Source organism: Gossypium hirsutum, chromosome A02, assembly GCF_007990345.1.
Source record: "Gossypium hirsutum isolate 1008001.06 chromosome A02, Gossypium_hirsutum_v2.1, whole genome shotgun sequence".
NCBI classification, from domain to species: Eukaryota; Viridiplantae; Streptophyta; class Magnoliopsida; order Malvales; family Malvaceae; genus Gossypium; species Gossypium hirsutum.
The window spans coordinates 34,627,125-34,632,446 of record NC_053425.1 but is presented as its reverse complement, the minus strand read 5'-3'; positions in this window follow the sequence as shown (position 1 = coordinate 34,632,446).

Sequence of the window (5,322 nt, the reverse complement as noted above, 5' to 3'; positions counted from 1 at the left end):
TTAACGGACTAACTGGTGCGGACGCTTAGTCGGAAGTCATGTTGCTTACGGCGATGAATGTGCATTTGTCTGTTCTACCAGACAGTGTGTTAGTAGCTGAATTAAAAGCTAAACCATTATTGACTCACAAATTCGTGAAGCTCAGAAAGTCGATGATGAATTGGTTACAAAACGGGCTAAGTGTTTTCCGAACGAGGAATCGGAGTTTCAAATTGATGATGATGATTGTTTGAGGATCAGAAATCGTTTGTGTGTTCCAAGGAATTCGGAACTCATTTCGATGATTCTGAACGAAGCCCATTGTTGCCGAATGTCAATTCACCGGGGAGTACGAAATGTACAACGATTTGAAACGTCAATTTTGGTGGCATGGTATGAAACGGGACATCTCCGACTTTGTTTCGAGATGTTAATATGTCAACAAGTGAAAGCGGAACATCAAGTGCTTTCAGGATTACTCCAGCCGATCATGATACCCGAGTGGAAATGGGATCGAGTCACAATGGACTTTGTGTCCGGACTGCCCTTGTCAGCAAGTAAGAAGGATGCGATATGGTTATTGTTGATAGACTGACTAAGTCGGCTCATTTCATCCCCGTACGTACGGATTTTTCATTGGATAAACTAGCTGAATTGTACGTTTATCAAATTGTGAGATTATACGGGTACCTGTTTCTATCTGTCGGATAGAGATCCGAGATTCACCTCACGATTTTGGAAGAAATTGCAAGAAGCTCTGGGTACTAGCTGCATTTTAGCACTGCTTTTCACCCCCAAACCGATGGTCAATCCGAGCGGATAATTCAGATACTTGAGGATATGTTGAGATGTTGCATCCTCGAGTTCAGTAGTTCATGGGAACGGTATTTACCTTTGATTGAATTCGCTTACAACAATAGTTTTCAATCAAGTATTAAGATGGCACCTTATGAGGCTTTGTACGGTCGTAAATGCCGTACACCATTGTTTTGGACCGAGCTCGGTGAAAGCAAATTTTCGGAGTTGATTTGATTAGAGATGCTGAACAGAAAGTAAAGGTAATCCGTGAAAGTCTGAAGGTATCCACGGATCGTCAGAAATCGTACGCAGATTTGAAACGAAAGACATCGAGTATCAGGTGGGAGACAAAGTGTTCCTTAAGGTTTCACCTTGGAAAAAGATACTCAGGTTCGGCCGTAAGGGCAAGTTGAGCCCAAGATTCATTGGGCCGTACGAAATCTCCGAACGAGTTGGTCCGGTTGCGTATAGATTGATTTTGCCCCAGAGCTTGAAAAGATTCATGACGTCTTTCATGTTTCGATGCTTCGACGCTATCGATCTGATCCATCGCACATAATTAGCCCAGCGGAGGTTGAAATTCAAGTCGACATGAGCTATGAAGAAGAACCGATGCGTATCCTAGCTCGTGAAGTGAAGGAGTTGCGAAACAAAAGAGTTCCGCTAGTAAAGGTGTTATGGCTCAAACTCGGGATCGAGGAAGCTACTTGGGAGACCGAGAGCTCGATGAAAGAACGATACCCAAACCTATTTACCGGTAAGATTTTCGGGGACGAAAATTTCTTAAGTGGGGGAGAGTTGTGACAGCCCAAAGTTGACCCTAGTCGGGAAGTGATTTCGGGACCGCTAAACCGAGTCACCGAAATGTTTGAATGTGATACTTATTGTGTAGAATATGTAATTATGAATGTGTGAAATTTCAAGCTTCAATTGGGTTGATTTCATGTGAATTTAGTCAATAGGACTTATGTGAGAAATTCTAAAATGTGATAGGTCAATGTGTGAGGACCTACTAGTGCATGTGGACAAAGGGGGGACTTGCATGTCAAATTCCCCCCTAATGAGTAGTGGCCGGCCATGACAAGGAAGGATGGGCAAAACATGTCATGAAACATGTTTTGTTAGTGGAAGAATAAAATAAGGAGTATGGGTAATAAAGAAATGAAAAACAAAAGAAAAAAAAATGTGTGTGTGGTGTTTGTCCCCCATTGCCGTGAGCTAAACAAGAGAAAGGGGGAATTTTGTTCATCCTTTTCTCATCTTCATGCTTGCCAAAAACTAGAAAGAAAAACAAAGAAAAATTTTCTCATCCTTTGGTTCATCCTTGGCCAAAAATTTTAAGGAGGAAAGAAGAAGAAAGGTGAAGAGATTCGGCCATGCATGTAGCTAGGCTAAGGTATGTTTGATGATGTTCCATGAGAGGCATGCATGTTTTAGTTGTTAGCTTGAGTTCTACCTAACCCATGGTCTAAATCTTGCTATGTGATGGAAATGGCACTTGACCATGGATGAATCATTCTTGGTTGATGTTTGATGTTGTGGTGATGAGGCATGAGGATGAGTTAAGATTCGGCCTAGGTGGAGGTTGTGTTAATGCCATTGCATGCAAAATATAAAGCTTGTTAATGATGCATGTGATGATGGCTTGATGATTCTTGAACCTCCTTTTTAGCATTTTTTTGTTGTGTGAGCACATATGTGCATTGGTTGCTAAATGGAGAAGAATCGGCTAGCAAGATGTGTGCTAAGGCCGAATGTAACTTTGCATGTTAATGAGCAATGCATGTGTTAAATTGATGAAAAGGGGGAGGATGCTTTACTAGTGTGTACATGTGTGTATTAAGTGTTGAAATCGACCCCAAAAATGGACATGCATATTCGGCCAAGGGCAAGAAATTAGCTAATATGTTGTGTTGATGCATGATTTTTGCATGTATGAGACTTTAATGTCTAATGTATAAATATGGGCTAAGTGCCTTGTGTTCATCTTTTGATGCCTAAAATGATGAAATCAATTTATTTGTTTGATTAAGCTCAAGAGCAAAGGGGAAATAAAACCGATAAAGGGAAGGAAAAAGTGGTTGAATAGCTAGCGGAATCGTTCGACAACACCCGAGGTAAGTTCTTGAGTAAGAGAGCTTAAATTTCGATGTGATTAAATCATGCTCTATGTGTGGCTATTGAGCTGAATGTGCAAGGACAATATGTGCCTTGTGTTTGAGTTTCGTAAACGAAAATGAAATATGAATGTGCTATGAATTATTGTTAGATGTGCATGATTAATTGAATGCTGTCCGGGCTAAGTCCCGAAGGCTTTGTGCTAAGTGAATATATCCGGATCAAGATCCGAAGGCCTTTGTGTGAGATACTAAATCCGGGTTAAGTCCCGAAGGCATTCGTGCGAGTTATTAAATCCGGGTTAAGTCCCGAAGGCATTCGTGCGAGTTATTAAATCCGGGTTAAGTCCCGAAGGCATTCGTGCGAGTTATTAAATCTGGGTTAAGTCCCGAAGGCATTCGTGCGAGTTATTAAATCCGGGTTATGTCCCAAAGGCATTGTGTGAGTTACTAAAACCGGGCTATGTCCCGAAGGCATTTGAACGAGGAGCTATATCCGGTTAAATCCCGAAGGTACGTGATTTGGTAATGAATGAGCTTGCTGTAAAATTCCAGCGAATACTCGAAAAACATCCCAATATGGGGATATGTTACGTATGTGTTGAATTTAATCGAGCCCTTACAAATAAATGTTCGCTCAGTTGATAAACGAGCTACCGGCCTTCGGCCAAGTTAGTTTATTGTGTATGTACATAAGGGTTGTTAATGTTGTGAAGCAAGTTTGATATCGGTAAATTGCGTATTATGAAATATTCCGTTTAGCTAAATGTGTGCTATTCTTTGTGCATGCTGGAATTCCTTGCTCAAACTTACTAAGCATAAATTGCTTACTCGTTACATTGCTCCTCTGTTTTATAGATTTTTGGTTCTCCAGCTATCGGACTCGGGATCTTGAAGTCGAAGCCGCCCACACTATCAAAGGCTCTTTTGGGTACTATTTTGGTTGAATTTTGTTATGGCATGTATAGGACTACCCATTGTTGTCTTTCGAGTACTTTATGAAATGTATAAGTGTACAGCCATGCGAAAATGGCTTGTAGAAGTGGAGTATGGCATTAGACCATTCGTATTTGTGAATGTATAGATGGTTTCATGATGTAACTATGTTGGAATGGAAGTGTTGAGCAAATGATCAGCCACTAGAATGGCTAAGTATGATCATATGTGGGCTTATGTATGACAAGGCCCTAGTTGGTCCATGAAACCCCAAATTAGGTAAGGTTCACTTTGAAAACAGAAGCTGATAGCAGTAGTGGTGTGGATTGGAAAAATCACAAGAATTCGTAGGAGTGGAATTAAATAGTGAATAAATTATGTAATCGAACCTTGATGAATCTACTTTCATATGGAAGTAACGAAACAATTATAGGAACAGTACAGAAAGAGATATTCGGGTTCTTGTGGAACAGGGCCAGAACAGTTTCTGGATTCACTGTTCCGCCTTTCGAAATTCACTATAAATTGACCAGAGATAATTAGGGGTCATACCATATATGTATGGATTTCTCTCTGAGTCTAGTTTCCATAGAAACAAACGGCATCAGTATTGAAGCTCTGTGCAGAGAGATATCCCAGTCGTAATGGGAAAAGGTCAGTGTAGTCGACCCCTGTAACATGGGAGACTTTGACTAATAAACTGTACTAATTGGCCTGACCAAAAATTCTAGAAAAAATCCATAGGTGGGGACATGAGTCTAGTTTCAGGGAAAAATCACAAAACTGATTTTTGAGTTGTGAAACTCAAGATATGATTTTTGAAGCGACTAGTACTCAGACTGGGCAGTGTCTGGAAAAAATTTTTCAAAGTTTGTTAACATCTCGTGTCCGACTCCGGTGTCGGTCTCGGGTTCGGGGTGTTACAGTACAAAGTTTGCAAACTACTTAGATTCATATATGGAATTAAACAAGCATACCACTTATGAAATCAAAGATTTCATCAAGAGATCAAAACTTTGACTTGAATAAAACATAGATGAACCTTGTGTTTATAAACATTTTAAGGGATGGAAAGGTGGTCTTTCTCGTTGTATATGGATGAAATTCTACTAATTGGAAATGATGTAGGGACGTTATCATTGGTTAAACTATGGTTGGTTCAATAGTTTAACATGAAAGACTTGGGAGAAGCTAATTTTGTTCTAAGTATTCGGATTCTAAAGGATCAAAAGAAAAAAGTGATAGCATTACCACAAGCTTCTTACATAAACAAGACATTAGAATGTAATATAATGATAGATTCTAAGAAGGCAACCCAACCTTCAGTATCAGGATTTCATCTTTCTTTAGAGGACTATCAAAAGACATCAAAAGAAAGAGAAAACATGAGAAAAGTTCCTTGTGCTTATGTAATAAGAAGTCTCATGTATGCTATGTTATGCATCTGTCCAAATATTTGTTTTGCAGTAGAGTTGGTGAGTAGATATCAGGC